Consider the following 23,680-nt stretch of genomic DNA (forward strand, 5'->3'; position numbering starts at 1 on the left):
ATTATAGGGAGAACAAGAACATTCAGAATTACAATAAGAAGGATTACAGCAACAAAAGTGATAAAACCACCTCATGCTTCAGGTCATAAGCCAGCTATTTATAGGGGGAAGAGGGAGGAAGGAGGATGCTTTTTCCTGTCTGCAGGATATCCCATAACTGCTTACTGAAGTGTATCTTGCACCTTCCTCTGAAACATCTGATAAGGGCCACTTTTGGAGACAGGATACTGGACTGGCTAAATCCCTGGGTCTAATCTAGTCTAGCAATTCCCGTGTTCCTACTGAAAAGCCGAAATAGATATTAACATACATGTTGTATTAAGTAATGCTTAGCATTAAACAGCCAGGGTTTTGAATATTTGTTTTATGTTTTTAGCTCGTTGCATGTGTTAAGGAAAATAAAAGAATTCATAATGGATTATTAAAGGTATACTGAGGTTTCAATGGCTTCTGGGTGGGAGTAGGTAATTGAATGATTAACAACTAATATTACAGGGTCAGGCTGCCTGGAGCCTGGCATCTCTGGCACCTGGTCTGCCAGCATCACTGTATAGTTGAAGATATATTGAGGTTTCAGAGGCTTTTGGGTGGGAGGAGGGAATTGAGTGATTAACAATAAATATTACTGAGGAAAAAATGAGCCATGTCCTATAAACAAATGTATCTTGTCATATTAAGTTGCACACCATCATACAAAAACAAATGTTAACAAAATATAGAATACCTTTCTTGGTTCTAAGCTATGACAAACCAGGTGCATCTAACTAGAATATTACTTTCACCTGTTTCTTGGCAGAGGTATGTTCAGACCTGGTAGTGCTCAGTGTTTTCTGTGGATGGGATCCAAAAATTCACGTTAGGCCTTTGGAGACCATTCTAAGAGACAGTGTAATCATTTTATTACATTCTCTGGTGTTTTGCCAGATGTGCATGCTCTATAATTGGTTCAAAGAGATGTAGACATTGGCAAAGAAATGGCATAAAATTTGTTTGGTCTCCTGCCCCTTGAAAGCATTTCTGGATAGCTGAAGAAGACAGCTGATAGCTTTATCAAAACTCAGGAATTTCCCATCATCTAAATGTCTGAGTCTCTAGGTATGTCAGTAAAACTCTCACCCCTTTACAAAAGAAGATGAGAAGGAGGTCCAGAGAATCAAAGCTAGGTATTCATCATCTCATTGGGTATGTCTACACTACAAGACTATTTCGAATCAATTTAAGTCGAATTTGTGGAATCGACCATATGAAGTCGAATTTGTGTATCCACACTAAATACACTAATTCGACTGTGTGAGTCCACAGTAATGGGGCAAGCGTCGACTTTGAAAGCGGTGCACTGTGGGAAGCTATCCCACAGTTCCCGCACTCCCCGCTGCCCATTGGAATTCTGGGATTTCCCCCCAATGCATGCTGGGGGAAAAATGTGTCGAGGGTGGTTTTGGGTAACTGTCATCATTGAACCGTCAATCACGCCCTCCCTCCCTCCCCGAAAGTGCCTGCGGGCAATCTGTTCGTGCACTTTTCTGCTCAGTGACAGCGCGGGCGCCACAGCCCTGTGAGCACGGAGCCTGGTGCAGTTATGGCCGTTGTCAACTCCTCGCACCTTATCGTCCACCTCTTCCACAGTCAGCTGCTGAGAAATCGGGCTACTTTTCAATGGTGCTGCGAGCACTGGTGGACCATGGGGAACGTTTTACCAACATCAACGTCGGGTGGACGGACAAGGTTCATGACGCGCGTGTTTTCAGGAAATCTCATCTATTTAGACGCCTGCAGGAAGGTAGTTTCTTCCCGGACCACAAAATAACTCTTGGGGATGTGCAGATGCCTATAGTGATCCTCGGGGACCCAGCCTACCCGCTAATGCCCTGGCTTGTGAAGCTCTGTGCAGGCGCCTTGCACAGCGACAAGGAACTCTTCAAGTACCAGCGAGCAGTGAGCAGCGTGACCTGTGACTGTTCAGTTTCTTTACAGAGAAGCTGAACCTGCCCCTGTTTCTTTACCAAGTTACTGTTGACTAGCATCTGCAGTTACATACCCCGTCCACCCCGCTTCCCCCACTTCCAACACGCGTTTAAAAATAAAACAGATGGTCCACTGTGACTTTACAAAGGTTTCTTTATTGATGACTTTGCGTTAAAGGGTTGAAACTGGCACGCAGACTGTGCTGGGTAGGGTGTGTGGTGATGTAAAGACCGCCTCTAAACTCGAGGAATGACAGGCTCCTGCTCCCAGAGCGGTCCGCAGTGCCGGACTGGTTGTTTCAACGGAGCCTGCCATCCCTCCTTTTTGGGACTCTGTGTGCGGGGGCTATGTGGCCTTGCGGCGGGGGAGGACGGATACAGATTCCTCTGCTGCGTGGCTCTGTGGTCCAGGACAGGGACCGTTGCATGAGATCTGTAACCCCCCTCCCCGCTACAAAGTCACGTACCCCCCCACCCACACAGAACCTGGAAACCACCTCCCATACCGACCAGGGTGCCTACTGACTGCACTGTGTGTGTGACCTGCTGCTGATCCTGCCCCCGTCTCTGTACCCTGCTAAAGGTGACTGTCCTATGCAATACCCTACCCCCTGCCCCACCCACCCACCCACCCCTTCAAACACAGCATTGTGTAAAAAAGCATGACAGAAACAGTAATTAACAGCAAAGTATTTTTAATAATTAACCAGACAGTCAGGGGATGAAACTGGGATTGGGGCCTGGGTGAGTCAGGAAGGGAAGGAATTCTCAAAAATTAGGGTATGAGAGCTTTTGGGTACTTGAGTACTCTGCTGGGGTGCAGTGACAGTTTTCATGGCCCCTGGCACCACTCCTTCTGGTTACTTTGGGTGACGGGAGGTATGGGACTTTGTGGCGGGGGAGGGCGGTTGCAGATAGACTGCGGGGGGGCTCTGTCCTCCTGGCTGCGGTCCTGCAGAACATCCACAAGGCGCCGGAGCATGTCCGTTTGCTCCCTCATTAGTCCAAGCAGCGTTTGAGTCGCCTGCTTGTCTTCCTCATGCCACCTCTTCTCCCGTTCGTTGTGTGAGCGCTGGTACAGAGAGAGGGTCTCCCTCCACTGGCTCTGCTGGGCCGCCTCAGCTCAGGAGCACCCCATAACTTCAGCGATCATCTCGTCCCGTGTCTTTTTCTTTCGCCGCCTAATCTTTGCCAGCCTCTGTGAAGGGGATGCTGTGGCAGGTCTGGAGACAGTCGAAGCTGTGTGATGGGAGAAAGGGAGTGAATTCCTTGCAAAGATACATTTTTGCGAACAATGAACACAGTCTAGTCTGTGTCTGTGAACAACACCATGCACAGCACCTATCTCATGCGCACTCCTGCTGCAGGCAATCCTGAAAGCATAAACTCTGCCCCTGTTCCACGCCATCGCAGTGTCCCCCGACCCTTGCACTTCTGGGTTGAGATCCCAGTGCCTGATGGTGCAAATTTCATTGTCGCGGGTGGTTCTGGGTAAATGTAGTCAGTCATTCCTTCCTCCGGGAAAGCAACGCCAAACAATCATTTCGAGCCCGTTTTCCCTGGATTGCCCTGGCAGACGCCATAACGTGGCAACCATGGAGCCTGTTTTGGCTTTTGTCACTGTCACCGTATGTGTACTAGATGCTGCGGACAGAGGCGATTCAGCAGCGCTACACAGCAGTATTCATTTGCTTTTGCATGACAGCAGAGATGGTTATCAGCCATACTGTACCATCTACCATGCCATTGTAAATTGGCAAGGTGATGATGGTTACCAGTCGTATTGCATTATACCTTCTGCTGCTGTCATAGGTGCCCCTGGCCGAGATCAGCCGGGGGCGCAAAAGACAAAACTGGGAATGACTCCCCGAGTCAATCCCTCCTTTATGGTATCTAAAAATAGAATAATTCCTGCATAGAATATGGGGCTAGTGTAGTAGAGATCCAGTGTTTCACAGAACCAGAGAGCACAGCCGTTCCGTGTCAGATTATTCAGGAATGATGAGCTGCATGGCATTCACAGGGGGTGCTCCTGCAACAACCCCACCTGTTGCTTCCCTCCTCCCCCAGCCTTCCCGGGCTACCGTTGCAGTGTCCCCTGATTTGTGTGCTGAAGTAATACAGAATGCAGGAATAAGAAACAGTGACTTGTTACTGAAATGAAATTAGGGGAAGGCAGCCTCCAGCTGCTATGATTGTCCTGACAGGACATTAAGCAGTGTGTGGGAGAGGAAAACAGCATCCTGCTGCTATGACAGTCCAGGTAGTACAGAATCTTTTCTTTACACATGAAGGGCGGGGGCTGATGGAGCTCAGCCCCCTGTTGCTATGATGAAGACGGTTAGCAGGCCATCTACTTATGGGCTGATGATGAGGACGGGTACCAGTCGTATTGCACTACACCATCTACAGCAAGGCTGATGATGATGACGGATATCAGTCATATTGCACCGTCAGCCACCCATGGGGGGGGGGAGGATGCTACAGTGCAGTGCCGCAGCATCGCGTCTACCAGCAGCATTCAGTACACAAAGGGTGACATTTAAAAGAGTCAAGAGACATTTTTTTTTCCTTTTCCTTCTGGGGGTGGGAGGTGGTTGTACATTGACGAGCTATACCCTTAACCGCCGCGGACAATGTGTTTGACCGTACAGGTATTGGGAGCTCAGCCAAGAATGCAAATGCTTTTCGGAGACTGCAGGAACTGTGGGATACCTTGAGTCCTCAGTCCCCCCTCCCTCAATGAGCGTCCATTTGATTCTTTGGCTTTCCGTTACGCTTGTCACGCAGCAGCGTGCTGAGTCTCTGCTACGCCGTCTGTCCGGAGATTTTTTAAAAATACTTTCGACCAGGCGTAACATTACAGTAATTCCCCTAATTAGATGCAGGAGTCTCCGAGCGAGATCACCCTGAGGACGGTCACTGAAGGAGATAGAGAGCGCATGCTGCATGAAAGCCAGCACAAACCAGGGCCCTATGCAGCCATGCTCGGGGAGGCAATGCTCCCTGAGTACCTCATGAAAGCCTGGCGCGGAAAAGTGTGCTACCACGGAGCACCCAATAAGGCAGCTCTCCCCAGGAACCTCCTGCGGAGGCTTTTCGATTACCTCCAGGAGAGCATCGTGGAGATCTCCCAGGAGGATTTCTGTTCTATCCCCATATATATATAGAGAGAGAGACCTCCTTTTCACATACTTCAGATTCCTGTTATATTAAGAATAAAAGTTTACAGGTTTAAAGCACTTACCAACTGCTCCTTCCCCTGATTCAGGGTCCGGGTTAACGGCCGGGGAGGGTTGGTAGGGGATCTCAGTGACGGTGATGAAGAGATCCTGGCTGTCAGGGAAACCAGCGTTGTAAGCGCTGTCGCCTGCCTCGTCCTCCACAAACCCTTCCTCATCTTCCCCGTCCGTGAACATCGCCGAGGAACTGTCCGTCGACACTGTCCCATCGTCAGAGTCCATGGTCACTGGTGGGGCAGTGGTGGCAGGCTCCGTAGTGTCTGTTTGCCGCTTTGATTTTTTGGTAGCCTTGTCTGGGGTCCTTGATTTTCACGTGGCGCTGCGTTGCATCCCGCCTGTATCCTCTGTCTCTCATGGCTTTGGAGACCTTCTCGTAGGTCTTTGCATTCCGTTTTTTGGAGCGCAGCTCCGAAAGCACAGACTCCTCGCCCCACACACTGATCAGATCCAAGACTTCCCGGTCAGTCTATGCTGGGGTCCCTCTTTCTATTCAGAGATTACATGAACTCCTCTGCTGGAGAGCTCTGCATTGCTGCCGGTGCTGCTGAGCTCGCCCCGATGTCCAACCACGAAATGAGATTCTAACTGTCCAGACAGGAAAAGGAATTCAAATTTTCCCGGGACTTTTCCTGTGTGGCTGGTCAGAGCATCCAAGCTCGGACTGCTGTCCAGAGCATCAACAGAGTGGTGCAGTGTGGGATAGCTCCCGGAGCTACTAAGTTCGATTTGCATCCACACCTAGCCTAATTCGACATAGCCATGTCGAATTTAGCGCTACTCCCCTCGTCGGGGTGGAGTACCGAATTCGAACTAAAGAGCCCTCTATGTCGAATTAAATGGCTTCCTGGTGTGGACGGGTACGCGGTTAATTCGAATTAACGCTGCTAAATTCGAATTAAAGTCCTAGTGTAGACCAGGCCATTATATTTAATGATACAGAATTGTCCACATAAGAGCACTAATAACATGTCTGATGAAATTATTGAAATGTATTTTATACCAAATACTTTCCCCCCTTTTCTTTATTTGTTCTTGATCTCAAAAACAAAAAATCCCAAACTTTTGCACTCAGTTGAGCTGTCTGAAAAATTGCAAACACTTTATTCAGTTAGTTTAGCTCTTATCCTGTGAATTATCTGTAAGCAGACCATGCTCCAAAATCCCAGCTACTGCTGAGTTGTTCAGATATCAACTCAAGAAAGGGACGGCATTTGTGCTTTTACATTTTTCCACTTCTGGGATCCTTGTGCACCAGGCTGGTAAGTATGACTATTGCTAATGGCACCGGGGGGCTGTTATATCAGCTAGGGGTTGCCAGAATATAGGCTGATCCTAGTATTTGTATTATGGCAGTTAGAATATGTTTAAAAACACCATATTTCATAGTATAATTCTATAGGACCTCAAGATTTGCTAAACCACAAAATCAAACCAATGGGGTCTGTCAAACTCAGCATTCAGCCTTTTCTCTATCAGAAGCCAATACCACATGCATTAAAGGAAGACAGCCAGCCTCCTAGTTTTCACATGCTGCACATGCTTCCTATCGTACTGGACAATACAGTACTTGGTGGGAAAATTCCTTTGACATCTGTGACCATTAGGTGATGCTCTTCAGTATGAGATTTGATTACCCTTTTCTAAGTATGTATAACAACAAATGTTGGTTGTCAGAATAAAGTTCATCTCCTTATATTACATATATTGATATACTGTTTACTGCACCCCAAATTTGCAAAAGGACCTCCACAATTTTTGGATGTCTCAGTTTACCAAATTTCATTTGAAGTCAAGAGGGTCTACCAATCTGAGAATCAGGCCCAGCAGTTTAAAAAAAGATTACAAAGAATTAAGTGTGTTACATGGGACTGCAATCCATTTTGAACAATGGCCCTGTGTGTTTGACACAAACATATTAAAGTTTAGTAGATCCAACAGGTCAGAGGACACAGCAAAGCATCACAGCAGTTAAAGTCTTACAGCTATTAGTCTTCCAGGTTTTCAGACAAAATGCAGCCCAGAGTCAGTCATTTACAGCACTGTCTCACTCAGCAAGGTTTTATGGGATAAAGTGGAAGGACTGAAAATGCTTAGTGTTTGTCTATCAAACAGTGCCACTGGCAATATTACAATTTCTTGCACTTATTAAATTGCTGAAAGAGTTTGTTCCACTGGCATTTAGAATGGAATAGGGATGGAGGTATGAAGGAAATTAACTACAGCAGCATTTATCAAAATACTGCACCATAAGGTCCGTGCTGTGTATAAATGTCACATTAAAAAAGTGCCATGTGAGAACAAACCAAAGAGCAAAATATTTCACCTATGGATATCTAAATGTTATTCCTCATATTTCTTTAATAAATATGTCTGCACCCTAACAAGGAGGAATTATGGATCAATTTTCAACATTATAGTGGAATGCCACAAAGATCTGTGTTAGGATCATTTTTTAATATAACAATATATTAACGATCTTGCAAAGGAGGTAAACAGCAAGTTGGCAAATTCTGAGCTGAGGTTAGCTAGGACTAGAGAAGGCTGTTTGGAACTCCAAAGGACCCTTATGAGGAGATAATGAAAAGATTCAGGCTGCTTAGAAAGGAGATGGTACAGGTATGAAATTACAAATCACAGTGTATGTCAGTCAAGAACCTTTATTTATCCTTGCTCATATAATACAAGAATAAGGGGCTATCCAATGAAATTAAAAGGACTACAAATAAAATATCTGAGAAGGATTTATTTGTGTCTACAAAATGTAATTGGCTTTTGGAAATCATTGTGACAAGCTATCAGAGAAGCCAAGAGTTTATAAGATATAAAAACTCTTATGGTTCCAGGCATAAACAACCACTAACTTCCTGAGGCTAGTAAGAAGTTTCCTCTTCGGGCTGGTTATTCTACATAAGCTTACTATGGCGCTTCTTCCAACTTCTTTGGAAGCATTTGGTCCTGGCCACAGTGAGAGACTAGATGGACCACAAGTCTAATATAGTATAGTAACTCTAAGGTTCAGATTCTGAACTCAGTTAAATCTTTGTAAACCTAGAGTCACTCCACTGAAGTCAACAACAACAACGAAGTCAGTGGAGTTACTCCTGATTTACTCCAGTATAAATCAGTTCAAAAACTGGCCCTACCGTACTAAGTAGAAAGAATGAGAGGAAATTTCTACATATAGATTTGAACCACCCCATATAGATTTGAATCACCCCATAAGATCAGATATCTCAGAGACAACATTCACACAATATATAGTCAAGCAAACTTAAAACACACATATAAAAAGAAGATTATATCATTATCACCGTCGTATACTCCTCACATTCAAACAGATACAAAAGCTAACAGCCCTGAATTCTCCAAGAAAGTATAATTCCAAAATCTATGTCACTGCATAGACCCAATGTGCCATTTTTAACATAGAGGGGAAAAAAACCAACACAAAATAATCAAAATCTTCGTATGTTACACGTGACAGTTTAGCTGCTGATAAATTGACTCTGAAGAGAGAGAATCTTTCTTAAGCAGAACTGCACATTCAGACTGCAGTTTGGGAAACAATATCATTCTGCTTAAAGGCTGTCTTGAGGCTCATACTTAGTCAACAATAGTAGAGAATGAACATCTCACTGTGAGATTCTCACATCTCTGTCAGGAGATATAGAAATGAGGAGTTCTCAATCTCCCCTCTACCTCCACACACGAAGAGCCCCAAATTTAACCACTCCCCTGCCCCCATCCTTTATGCCTCACAGCCAAGAATTATTTGCACTTTTTCAGGGAAAAAAAACTGATTTCTAGAGGTATTTATAGAGAAATATTTCTTTTAAAAAGAATTTTGTATGGCATGGTTCTCTTCTTACTCACACAAGCAGGAACAACTATTGAAATCAATGGTATGGTCAAACTGGGTTAAGTGAAAGAAGCAGATGATGACACTGAACTTGGACTTGGCCTTCGCCTTGTGGGGAGAGAGGGGAAGAAAATTCTGAAGAGACAACAGGAAGTCAATTGCAAGACAAATCTTATGTCAGCTTTACCTTTCCAGCAAATCCAGGGTTACAGAATAATAGCAATTAAATGTGATTGGGAGTGGAAAACTATGGCTGAATATATACTGCAGACTTTCTTACTATCCATAGCTTAGTGAAAACTCAGCAAAGTTTTCAGTCTCTGATTTTACACAATGACTTTTGTTCACACAAATGTTTGTATTTATGATAATGAGTGCACATCCATTTTGCACATGCAGAACCTAGGTACAGAGATTACACAATGTGAAGACTTACTAAAGCCTAATGTGAACCACAGTCTCACCGTGCACATTCTTCACTGAAGAATAATACCTTTACATGCCCTTCTCCACCAAAGAAACTGCTAGATGCCTAGATCAGTGCCTAAATACATGAGTCCCATCACTTCATCTCTACTGTTTCCTTTTCTGAGTTATCATTAACATTTTGAATCCACCTTCAGACAGTTAGTCATGAAAACCATTTTCTAAACAGAAACCAACAGGAAATCTAATAGTGCTATATCCAGCTTTCAGAACAAGAAAATATTTTTTCTTTCACTTATGTCCTAGTTTCTTTATCTTGCCATAGAGCATTCATTGCATCAGAGTATAGACATGCTACATGTCATCTACTGTTATCAAATGCTTCTGCTTTGCTTCAGGGTTTAGGGATAGCTCACTGGTTTGCGCATTGGCCTGCTAAACCCAGGGTTGTGAGTTCAGTCCTTGAAGGGGCCATATAGGGATCTGGGGCAAAAGTCTATCTGGGGATTAGTCCTGCTTTGAGCAGGGGGGTGGACTAGATGACCTCCTGAGGTCCCTTCCAACCCTGATATTCTATGATTGTCTGCAACAGACATTTATGGCCTTGCATTCTATACTCCTTCACAATAAGCATTCTCTTTTAATTAATCCCAGCTCCCTCCCTGTTATTTATACGACCCACACATCTAATGTTTATGTGGTAAATCGAGGAAAACACCAGTACATTACTTCTGAGCCTTTACGAATGGAAAGAGGACTGTGACAGTCTTCCCATATCACATATACCCCACACATCTTGTGGTTTGGTATATGATAGCACATATTTATTTTGATACATACTTAAGACAATCAACTCCTGGGAGATTCATCTTTGATGTAGATCAGTTGAGATTAGCATTGTTCCCATAAAAATGAATCTGGACTAATGTACTTGGGTGAACACTGAGCAATGCTACATTATTTGAATATTTCTCACACATAACATTTTTAAAATATACTTTAAAAGGTGACAAAAATGAAAATGTCAGAAATGGACCAAAGAGAAATCATTTTATGACAGTATTTGAGTAGTTTATTTTATTTTATTTGCATCATCCTAGGTGAGAATTTAGACAGACTTTTCAAATAAGTGGAGGCAGGAGGAGAATGGATTATGTCTAGGTGTTAAAACACTAACCCACATTTTTAAGGAAGCAACTTAAATTAGGACTTGATCCTGCAAAGATTTATGCATGTGCTAACTTTAAACATGTGAGTAGATCCATTGACTTCAAAGGAGCTACTCACATGCTTAAGTGCTTGGCTAAATTAAAGGTCTTATTCTCTTACTTGGAGGTATCCATTTTGTTGGTTTGGGTATTCCTCCATCATGGCTAGCATGTGTAAGCTTTATTCATCCTGGTGAGTAAGCAAAATGCAGGTAACTGATCATGGAAGTCCTTGTCAACATAATGCTTGTACAATCTAGCAAAGAGTGAGAATAGCATTGCAAGGTTTCAGATGAAGCTACAATTTATAAATTCAGTGTTAGTCCTGTTGTCCTAGGAAAGGACAAACTTCCTTGCAGAATCAGGCCTCAAATTTAAGGATACTCAACACAGAAGTGAAAACAAACCTGAATTTCTCTCAGTTTGACAGCTCATAAGCTTGCAATTATTATTTACTTGCATCTAAAATAAGTCAAGGTAGAGTAGGCACCTTGCAGTAAAGTTCTTTCATGAAATTATATATAAATTGAAGAAGATAAATACAATAGAGTGGTTTAGACAGCAATGATTTTTCTGCAGGCAATATGCCAAATTTATTCAGTTTGCTTCCAATGTCTGTCTGATTCGATAAGAAATAATAGCTACTGAGGTAACCTGATAGCAAGCGGCACAGATGATAGCATCTAAGCCTTTCTTTCCTCAAAAATATATTAAAACATTTTATGAAATAATTTCTGTTAAAATATTCAAAAGTAAGATCCATAATCAGAGAGAAAATAGATCATGTTGAATCACTAAAGATTAAAGCACCTTTAACACCTCTGGAGCAGGGGAAAGGCCTTGAGTATTGACTAGGATATCCTCAGAAGAATATATATATTTGCAGTACAGACCCATAGCACTTTAAAAAGCAGCATACTAAACTTTGGGAAAGCAATTATTGGTGTCAGTAGTACAGTACTGTAAGTGGCTTTACTTCATCATTTGCTTCCATTAGAGTAGCTTCCAACTCCTTTCTTTGCATTTGTTTCTAGGACCTGATCCAGAACTTGTGGAAGTTAAAAGAAAGATTCAAATTTATTTTGATGGGCTTTGGATTAGGCTCTTACTCTCCATTTGATCAGACAAACTGAGAAGAAATATAACTGCACAGGGAAGCTGTTAGACCTTGTACATGGTTCCTTTCACCCATGAAGTCATTTCCCTATAGCCTGGATTGAGCATGCATACATACAAAAAGCAACATAATGGAAAGTTATTCTGTTTATAAAAATGTTTACAGAAAGTAAAGATCATTATTTAAAACAATAGGTAAAGATTGTGGGTCTAGTTCTCATTTACAACAAATCCCCTTTTCATTTTGCTTTGGCAGTGTAAAGGGATGTCTGTAAATGAAGTTTACTTCCATTTTAATGAGCCTTTGCACTGCCAGAGCAGTGTGAAGGGCCTTACTGGAAATGGGAATTAGGCTCTTAGCCTAAGTGGGAATCAAGGCCTGTGTCTTTGCTTTCAAAATCTAGAAAGAAATCGAATATATTAGTTTTGCAGCTTTCATCAGTTCCTTCTATTTGAGAATAAAATTACTGAAAAGATGTGGGTTTAGTGCCAGAAGGTCAGATCCAGCAAACTTTATGCAAAGCCAATAGACCCTGGTTGTCGTCAGGCTGGATCAGGCCGGGGATCTCTGGAGCTTAGTGCATAAGCTAGAAGTCACATGAGCTAAAAGTCAGCTGGCAGTTAGCTAAGGCTGTAGAGTAAGACTCATTTAACTCTCTCCTTAAGTGGTCTCAGTGCCACTAGATGGGACAGCACACCACACCCAGAAGGTGTGTGGGTTACACTTACATCAATAGTTTCATGGCACTCAGTGGGACTAATTCCACTTAAAATTACACCAGTATAAACCTTGAGTAACTCCTCTGACTTTCCTGGATTTACTCCAGATTCACACCACTGATAACTGAGAGCAGAATTTGGCCCAGTGGGTCAATAAGAACTTGAGGTCTGATTTTTAAGAACTGCAGGATCAGCCCTAAGAACCTCCAGCCTTCTCTTCTTGCCACTGAAGTTAGTCAGTGGGAAGTTTAACATTGTCTTCAATAAGAGCAGGATTTTCTCTGCTTTGCATATGCATCTTGCATAATTCCATTTATCTGGCAATTTACATGAAAACAAAAAGGTTGGATCAAATACAAAGCTATTTTCCATGGGAAATTGGTAGTCTCCTACCAAACACAGGAACACATAATGAAAATTCATAAAGAAAAAGCATATAGTTTATAATCTTCTGTGGTGTGTTGGTGACTGACTAGTGGACAGCCCTCTCATCCTCTCCTTGTTCCCTTGCCCATCGTTATATGGCTACAGTGTGCAGCAGAGGTACTGGGAATGCCTATGGATCTCTACACTATGCAGAGGTGCAGAGCCTGTACGTGAGCTGATCCAAAAGCCCCCTAGAACCACAGTGTTTCTGCTATGTTTGGCTCTGCTCTATAACAGTTGCCTTATACCTTTCTCCAACTGTTATGAATTGCTTACCCTAACCATAATATTTAAAGTACATGTGTCTCATACAATTTGAAGAATTGATTCTTCCAACTAGATGCAAACCTGGGTAGAACTTTAGTATGTAAACAACTTGCCAGAAATTCACACATAGCATGGTTCCAATGCAACACTACTTATGAAAGTATCTGATTAACAGACTCCTAATTCAGCAGAAAGTAGTATTATAGAAGGATTTGTTAAAACCAAACCCTGAGCAAGCAGACGGGACAGTATTTTCCACTTTTTGGATTCCAGATGCCAAAAATGACGAACCTCCTCTAGCAATCTGAGATAGTGAGACAAAAGTATGACGACTCCATAAACATCAGCTTCACAAATGAAGCCTCAAGAGATGTAAAGTAGAAAAAAAGGATACCACTGCTGTAATATAGGCAAAAGAACCAATGTTATACCCACAGCCTGTAGAACAAGGAGAATGTTCTGAGAAGAGTAAATAATGGCAATTTTCTTTAATTCTGTGTAAAAAATGATTGAAGCCAGGTTCTTGCCCACTAGGTAATACCATGACTATCAACTCCTCCTCCTCCACAAATTAAGTTAATTTACACAACCAATAAAATAGTTTGAAGCAATGATAGAAAGTTATTATAAAGGCTAGATACAGTAAATAACAGTTCCACCGTAATAAAGTTTGGTAGACTATTAAAAGAGCATAGCACCAATAAATTCCAATGTCAATACATGCCTCAGTAAGCATGAGTTGTGATGAATATGTAAATTTTGGCATATGTAAATGACGCCATAATTTCATTTCAACATCTAACAAAAAGTCTTTAGGCTCCTTCACTTGTTGCTGAAGACAGACAACGCCCATATAGGAGTTAAGCTTTCTAGTGCTGAAGTAGTTTTCTTCATTTCCTTTCCAAAAATAAATCTCAAAAAATAACATTGATTATACAGGACATTTCTAGTTTTCATTTTCAGCTTGGAGTTGAGGTGGCAGACTAGGTAGGGCTGATGAATATTAAACAGCTTGAGATTGACTTTACAGAACAATTTTGCCAACTCTGTATCATGTTGGAGTACATAAATAGTAGAAACTAAGCAATCCATTTTAAATTAAATTGAAATAGGTGCCACAGATTGAGAAGAACCAATTAACTTCTGTTATTTACTGAAAAGGAACACTACCCTTCCCCCATAGCTAGTTTCTTCTTTTATTTTTGTTTCACTGGTATCACAATTTCTGGTTTGATTTAATGAATTTCAGATAGAAAATGTTTCCGACAGAAATTTTTCAACCAATTAGTTCAATATGTAATACTTCTGGCAGGTGTTGCCAGCCGCAGCAAGTGTTCATCTTAAAACTAACAACCACAACTGGCCTGATCTCATGGCCGGAAATTTTGGGATCTCTAAATACCTTCCCTGGGTGCCCTTAATAGGCAATACTTCTGCACCTGAAAACATGAAACAAGGAAAAGGGAACGCAGCAACAACTTGGGAAAACACAGCAATAATAGATCTGTATGAATAGAAGTAAAACACTCCCAACACAATAACGTTGGCAGTAGTCCATTAATTTGGTTTCCGACCTTCCAGTGAGAATATCCAACAGGCAAATGTCACTTTCCCCATCTTGTAAATCCCACTCATGTTTTGATGTCAAATGGTCGCATAGCCCCAGAATCCTGAAGTGCACGTAGGCAGGCCTGTATCCAATCCTTTGAGAGATGTTGTCTGGTCCTGTTCTGAGGCTCATCTAGCCCCAGTTATAGTGATTTCAGCCTTTTTTAGTGGCTCAGTAGCAGGGGCCCTCACTGGAGGTCACTCAGTTCTGCTGCTGAAACTTCAGCATAGAACCCAGTCTGTGTTCCGTCCATTGAAAGCCACTGCATTGCCTCCCATCAAAGAGTCCTCCCACTGGTGCAGGAATGAGTAGCATATTGAACCTTTGAGCACAGAACTTGCCACTAGGCAGGGATACACACTTTTCCATAAAGTGGGAGCCCTTTTCCATTTTCTCAGTTCAGTTCCACTGCCCAGCCAGTTCTGAGTTTGTGTACAGTTATCGTGTATCCCAAAGTGTACCTGGAGGAATTCTGTCCCTCCCGACACTGCCGTGTGCTGCTCCTGCCCTCTGCCTTGAAGCTGCTCCTGGGAGCCTCCTGCTTCCTGTGCTGGGGGGGGGAGGGGAGGAGGGGTGCTGATGTCAGGGTGTCTCCCTCCCCCCGCTCCTGTACCCCATCTCCATAAAGCAAGACGGGAACACAACAGGAGTCAGGAGGGAGGGAGCTTGCTGGCAGCAGCTGCTGTCTCAATTTGCTGATCTACTTAAAAAGGCAATGTACTTAGAATGAGGTCAGCATACTTAAAGGAGCAATGCACATCTCTCTTTCTCTCTCACACACCTCACAGTGTGTGTGTCTCTCTCTCTCTCACACACACACACACAGTGTCACAGTCTCTCTCTACCATGCTGTGTCTCCTCCCTCCATTCGTACTGCCTTGTAGAGCGTGAGGCTACATTAACAATGTGTTAACCCTTGAGGGCTCAACCGAGTGCTAGTTCATCATTTAGCACTAAGGCATTCCTTGGGAAATATCCCACCCACTGACTTCATCACCTCCACCAAGCTTCACAATCATCATTGCTGTGTACAGTATTAAATTGGTTGTTTAAAACTTATACTCTGTGTGGTGTGTGTGTGTGTATAGCCTTTTGTCTGGCAAAAACATTTCCCTGGAACCTAACCTCCCCTCCCCCCATTTACATTAATTCTTATGGGGAAATTGGATTCACTTCACATAGTTTTGCTTAAAGTAGCATTTTTCAGGAACATAACTACAACGTTAAGTGAGGAGTTACTGTACTTGCAAAGTGAATATCAATACAATTATTGATTGTTCATAAAGTTAACCATGAATATTCCATGAAGAAATAAAGTATCTCTGTGATGCTGGCAGATCAGGTGCCAGATGATGCCAGGGCACCAGGCCTCACTGAACACTGACAAATGTATAGCTGGAAACCAGTCTGGCTCACCTGTATGTTAGTATTGTTAAGATAGATATTAGAGTTGTAAGAATGTGTTTGATGTTTAGACCGCATGAATAGCTTGTAGCATGCTGTATGTATTAGGTCATGTCTACACTATCAAGTTTACAGCAGCATCGTTGTGCTGCTGTAAGATCGCTTGTGTAGCTGCTCTTTGCAGATGGCAGAGAACTCTCCTGTCAACATAATTAAACCACCTCCAACAAGCGGCAGTAGCTATGTCGGCAGGAGATGCTCTCCTGCCGACAAAGCGCTCTCCACACCAGCGCTTCTGTCAGTGCGACTTATGTCGATCAGAGAGATGTTTTTTCACATCCTTGAGTGACATAAGTTAAACTGACAAAAGTGCTAATGTAGACATAGCCTTGGTCTCACTTAGCTGTACCCCAGATTACAAAACAATAGCAAATGTTTGCTTTGTAAACCTCTAATTCAAAAGGAATAGAGAAGGCTTCTCTAATGCAAATGCTGGCTTCCTTCAGACGATGTTAGGGCCTGCCCAATGAGAAGGCCTTTGAAAACAAATGAACCAATGAGAGACATCAAAAGAACAAAGCCTTTGTTAAATGCACTCCTCACCCACTCCAGACAGAGGAGACTTGTCTATGAACTCATCCCAGTAGGTTGGGCTCTGGAAAGAAGGGGATAAAAGTCTCTGACAAAGAGAAACATCAAACTTTTTGATCAAACTAGTTCTTTTTGCTGCTTAGACTCTACAGGGGCAAGAATCACTAAGTATAAGCAAAAGACCCCCAATTGTTTCACCTGTGCTAGCCTTAAAGGACATATGGAGTTTGCTTATTATAGACATTCCTATTCTCTTTTGGAACTTAAGACTAACTCCTTTTGGTGTACTTGTGGCACCTTAGAGACTAACAAGTTTGTCACAAGTACTTTTGCCACAAGTACTCCTGTTCTTTTTGTGGATACAGACTAACATGGCTGCTACTCTGAATCCTTTAGGTGTGTATGTTACTTGCTTTAACCTTGTAAATAACTCATACCTTTTCCTAGTTGTTAACCTACTTAACCCTTTTGTTTATTATAGGATTGGCAACAAGAGTTGTCTTTGGTGAGAGATCTAGGGTGCACTTGACCTGGGTTAAGGGACTGGTTCTTTGGGACTGGGGGAACCTGAATATTGTTGTGTTTTTTGGCTTGCCTGGAGGGGTAAGATAGACCAGAGTGTCCAAGAGGATGGTCTGTGACTCCATGTTAAGGCTGTTGCTGTGCTTGTGGAGTTCACACTTGTTACTTGGTTGGTGAAATCTAATTATAGAACACAACCAATTTGGAGTTTGTGCCCTATTTCCTGGCAGTCTGCCCTGAGCCACTCCAGACCGGGTGACAATCTGAAATGGGGTTTTGATTTATAGTGCTCTTGAAGAATTTTCCTTTTATTGATGTCACTGAGGTTTTTTTAAAATGCAAATTAAGAAGAAAAAACTGGGTGATATTTTTGGAAGAGGTGGGTGAATCATCAGAAAGGAGACTTTGTATGGCACTGATGTACTAACTATTAAACCACACTTTGAACAGCCTCTGAGCGGAAGGGTGTAGAGCACATAAGGTTCAAACTTGAATCTACAGAAATATATGTTAGTATATAGGTCTGTTTGCTAGCCTGGGATAAAATTTTGGATTTGACTTTTTGATACTCTTATACTAATATGTGTAAACAAAGGACAAAGGCACTGTGATGTTGCTTCTGCCTAATCAGATAGATTTGTTAGTACAATGGGAATAGATAAGAGCAGTTAAAGTGTTACTCAGAGCACACTTAAAGGCAAAATCAAGCAACCAGTCGGGAGGGGCAAAGGGGTTTGTGCAGGAAGGTATAAAATACTAAAAGACCAAAGAAATGCCCATCCCTGACCAGAGCACAACCTCACTTTTTACCCTGCCCCTGGGGTACAAAAAAGGTGGGATGAAGACCCCAGACCCAAAATGGAACATGACCCTAAACTGTAAGGGGTGGGACTGTGGGAATGCATTTCAGGTATAATTATGCCTCCTGAGGAGTGTGTGTGTGGGGGGGGAATGAGACACTGGGAAACAAGGCTCTGCGGCATCAGAGTTATAGAATACGTTTGCTGGAAACTAACCTAAATAAACATCGCATTGTCTACACTTCCGACTTCTTGTCTTCTGCTTTCTGTCTGTGTGACAAGAATCAGGGGAAAGGGTGAAGGGAAAGCCCTCTAACAGTATATTATTCTTTGTCATCAATAGGAAGTCTGTTAACATGTTAATAGTTTCAGGTTGACATCCTGCAATGAATTCCATGCAGGCAGACTCATACAACTACACAGAACCTGACTGAAGTCAACAGGCTAGTTTGTTAAGCAAATTAAGTGCTTTCCTGCATTCAAACTCCTATTCCAAAAAGTCCTGATCTGAAGCCCACTAAAGTCAATGAGGGTTGGTTTTTTTGTTTTTTTTTTGGTGATTATTGTTTTTACTTTAGTGGGCATTGGATCAGACTCAGATTGCCCACCAAAACAAATTATGCACACTCTTTGCCACTTGGTTTCATATATTTTAGTAGAGAATAGGGCAGTTTATGCACAATTTTCTGAGCTTAACATTATTTCTAGTTATTTGTAATATTCTAAGAATTATGAAGAGTTATATAATGACCTTAAATGGTTAGAATGATCAGAAAAGAAAATGTTTCTACCTGAGTATTAACATATCTGCATTGTACATTCTTCATTATAACTTTATGCAATTCATGCAACGTGCAGTTTATAATCTAAAGAAGAAAAACAGCGAGGAGATGAATAGACAGAAAATAAGGCTATAGGATGTTTGAAGTGTATCTTGATTAAGCTCAGCTAGAAACTTTGTATGTGAAATTAGCTTTACGTGAGAAATGCCAGTTTTCCCTTCTTGTTAACATCAAAATGATTTTCCACTCAGTTAAGTCTATTATAATTTACTTCTGAGACATGAACCACTTCCTTAAACACACTGGAAATTAAGCTTTTATTTTATGACAATGAAGCTTAAACTGAAACACTCTTTTCCCTACTTGACATTTACAAATAGCAGAAGTCATACAGTGATAAAATAGTAATGAAATTATAACTAGGTTAGTCTTCATTTAAATTACAAAGATGTGCTTTTCTCAGAGTTCACTCTTTGGTATATGATGACCCACTAGAAAAATATCTCTTTTCTGACAGACAAGACTAGAAGTTCATGGGGCAATACACTGTTTACCATTAGCAGCCTAGATAATTTTATTTAAAGTAATACATATACCTTCCATATCATATTATATGCAGGGATCTCAATGTGCTTTACTAACAAAATTAATTCATCCTCTGGGCACCCCTGAGAGGTTAAGCCTCTTGACCCAGGTTAGTCAGAAAATCTGTAGCACAGCCAGGAATAGGAACACCGGGTTAGATCCTGAGCGGATGTAAATAGATGCAGCTCCATTCACTTCGGTTGTGCACACTTACACCACAATCCTTACTCAGACAGAACTTACTGACATTAACATTATTTTGCACATCAGAGCATGGGATGGATTCTTATTTTACCTGAATAAGAACTTGGTAAGGTAAGAACTGTAGAATGTGACCCTGGGCTGTAGAAAAGTTATTCTACAGCATAAAATGACAAATGATCAATTGTCATAGTTTGTTCTCATTTAAACAGCATGACAAAAATGATCAAACTTCCATGCCTGAAGTTTCAGTTACTTCAATGGAAGCTGGAAAAAAAAAAACCCAGGCAATTTATTTAGATGCCTAAATATTGATTTAGGTGCCTAAATGTAGCCACCAAATTTTTAAAAAATGACCTATTTAGCTACAGCTACAATGGCATATATAAATTATGTTTTAAAATTAGTCTCATGGAAGTTAGAAGCACTATAAACATAAATGGCTTGCATTAGCTTTTCTCCCCCCACCCCCATGTGCTTTTTCTTTAGTTGATTGGAAACCCATGTTTGAAAACCATTGTTTTCAGGAGACAGCCTCCTCTTTTGGTCCTTTGACATTATGAACTTGGTGACTTAATTATAATTATGTATGTCTTTTAAACTCTTCAACTATTAGAGCTACCAAAAAAGGATGTTGCCTTCCAAAAATAGAAGAGTTGCCGATTATTGGGGTGAGTGAAATATACACAACAAAATGAAAGCTCACAACATTTGAGGGCTTTAATATATTCTTTGTTTCAGTTTATTTTATATAGTTTCACTGAACATTCTGTGAAATTTTGCAATTTTGCCTTGAAACATCAAATTTTGATTAAAACTAGATAAGATGGTTAAGGCTCTGGAGTGGAACTCAGGACATCTGGATTGAGTTCCAAGCAGTACCACAGACTTCCTGTGTGAACCTGGGCAACTCATTTAAACTCTGTGGCCCAGTCTGGCAAAGCAGTTAGACATATGCTTAAGTCTCATCAGCACAGGCTTAAATGCTGCCTTGATTACAGATGGTTTGCTGAATCAGGTCCTCTGTGCTTGAGTTCCCTATCTGTAAGATGGGAACACCACCACCACTTCCTTTCTTCCACCCTTTTTCTGTCTTGTCTATTAAGTTTGTGAGCTCTTCAAGGCAAAGTGCATCTCTGACTCTGTACAGTGCAAAGCACCAGGGGCCCTCACCTCAGCTGGGGCCTCTAGGCTCTACAATACTGCAAAGAATGAGTGTATGGTTTGTTTTTTGTTTTAGAAGGAAGCTTCCCTTAATTTTGGAATGAACCTGCAAACATATTTTCCTATGAAATTTCCACAAAAGTATTATTTTCCCACTCATTACTATCCTCCACTATACTCCCATTTCTACAAGCACATTTCCTACTGTCCTCCACCTCTTGCTCCTGTAGGCCAGTTCATGGACTAACCTGGCCACTGGGTTTGCCAAGGCCTAGCCAGCTGGTTTAGACTATACGCTAACACACATTCCTCATAAAGAGAGACACTGAGTTGTCCCAGATCAGAAAAAAATGCATGTGTGGTTCCCAGGACACTGCATGGAAAAAACAGCCTCCTTTCAATCTTTTAACTAATTCAGTAGGTATTCCCAATTCCCCCTCCCCCAAATCTATTGTTTTAGCATAAATTAAAAGTATGCCTATTGATTTATCAACTATTTCTGAAGAAATTAAATGGGTTCTGAATTTTTATGATTAATTCTTTACGAGTTTCTCTCACTAACACACTCTTAGTAGTATATCCCTGGTGTTCAGTAATTTGGTCTGTCATCTATTAAATTATTGCCATACATTTGCTCTTCGAAATTACTCCTCAATAAAATGTCTATTATGAGGTTATACGTTTTGACGAGGCCTTGAGATTGTATTGGCAATAGCAGTCAGAGCTTTCAACTGTACTGCAGAAGGCTCCGGTACATTCTTCTTCATTGGGGAAAAGTACAGAGTTAACTTTGCAAAGATGAAGAAATATCACTGTTCTCACATTTCCTCCCACCTTCTCCCACACATTCCTCTAGGCTTCCTTCTTGCTTAGTCCCTACAGTAGTGTGTGAAACTGGAAAAGAGCAACATTAAAGGCAGCAAGAGCCAATTATGAACACATCACAAACTCAGGGTCATAGGAAAATATAAACCATGAACATGGAAGTTTGAGTTCTAACTATGTGAATGGAAGGGGGACCATATGAAAAGGTACTTTCTATTCAGCACCAAATACACGTTTGGACAGACTGTTGGTTACTTTGGAAAGACAGCCAATGTGCACCTAAATATATGTTGCCCGGTTGAATCCTGTTCCCTGACTGAAAGCACCAAAGGCAGACAGCAAAGTCAAAGTGGAAATGCATGAATTGAAGTGCCCTTTTTATTTCATCAAGCCATGGGTGGGTCTAGTTTGTGTGATGCTTCTGTGCAGGATTTCTCATTATTTGTACTTTAAAACACTTAATCTTAATAACTTCAATCATTGAACATGTACAGTAGAGAAAGGCTTGGTAAAATATTTCTATTTCATAATTGATGGCTAGGACTCCATATTTGTCACAGAGGTTGCATAAGTCATGAATTCCGTGACTTTCCATGACCTCTGTGACTTCTGCGGCAGCCAGTGTGGTTGACCCCAGGGCTGCCCACACAGCTGGTCCCAGGGACAGCCACACCAGCTGCCCCTGGAATGGCCCTGCAGCCAGCCCCTCAAGCAGCCCCGCAGCCACCCATGTGCTTAGGTGGCCACAGGCAGCTGGCCCCAAAGACCACCCAAGCAGCGGCCAGTGCGGCTGGCCCCAGGGAACGCTCAAGTAGTGGCTGATGCAGCTGGCCCTAGGGACTGCCTAAGCAGTGGTCTCCCAGGGTGCAGCCCCCCTAAGATTTAGTTGGGGGAATTTATCTCAGCATCTATCATCACTAAACAGTTATTGTCTGCCCCCCCCATAATTTCCTGAAACTGCGAAAGTTTAAATTGATAAAAATAAAAAATGCTTAGAAATAAGAAAAATGGACAGGTCACAGACAATAATTAAAAATTCATGGCCTGTGACCTATTCATGACTTATACTAAAAATACCCATGACTAAACTGTAGCCTTATTGATGGATAATATTGATGTTTATTTCTAAGCATTTTTTATTTTTATCAATTAAGATTTTCGCAGTTTCAGGAAATAAGGGGGAGCCAGACAATAACTGTTTAGCGATTATAGATGCTGAGACTCAAAAAGTTAAAACTTTATAAATGTTACAAACTGTCAGCACCATATGTTGAAATACACAAAGTAAATATCTTTAAATCAACTAGTATTTTTCATACTTTGCCCATCTGTCCTTCTTCTTGGTAGTCCATCGATCCGATGATGACAAATCTGTGCAGATCATCTATTGTTGGTCTCACGGTGTGCCCTCTGATGGCTGTACAAGCCAATTCTAGAGGTGCACATTTGGCTGCAGATGGTGCATGGGAAGTTCGCGGTCAGTGGATTGTGCGCTGCTGATGCCCTGTGACGTCGTTCGCGTGCCTCCTGTAGACGCCGGCAGCGGTCTTCCTCAAAGGCGATGCAGGTATTTCTGACTGTTGCACACCACTGTGTTCTGTCACTGGCGGTGTCCTCAAGGTCCCTGGGTTTGATACTGCTGTACTGCAGATTGGCTTTGATGGTGTCCTTGTAACGTTTTTGTGGACGGCCTATATGCCGGATGCCCTGGGAGAGCTCACCATAGAGAAGCTGGCGGGGGATTCTGTTGGCATCCATGCGGCTGACATGACCGGTCCAACGTAGCCATGACTTCATGATCATCATTCCGATGCTTGTCATCTGTGCTCTCTCGAGGACCTCGAGATTGGGCACTTTGTCTTGCCAGCGGATCTTCATGATGTTGTGGAGGCAACGCATGTGGAATGCTTCGAGCTGCTTGATGTGACACCTATATAGTGTCCATGTTTCACATCCGTACAAAAGAGAT

This window comes from Mauremys reevesii, linkage group 9 (genome assembly GCF_016161935.1).
Source record: "Mauremys reevesii isolate NIE-2019 linkage group 9, ASM1616193v1, whole genome shotgun sequence".
In the NCBI taxonomy this organism is placed as follows: Eukaryota; Metazoa; Chordata; order Testudines; family Geoemydidae; genus Mauremys; species Mauremys reevesii.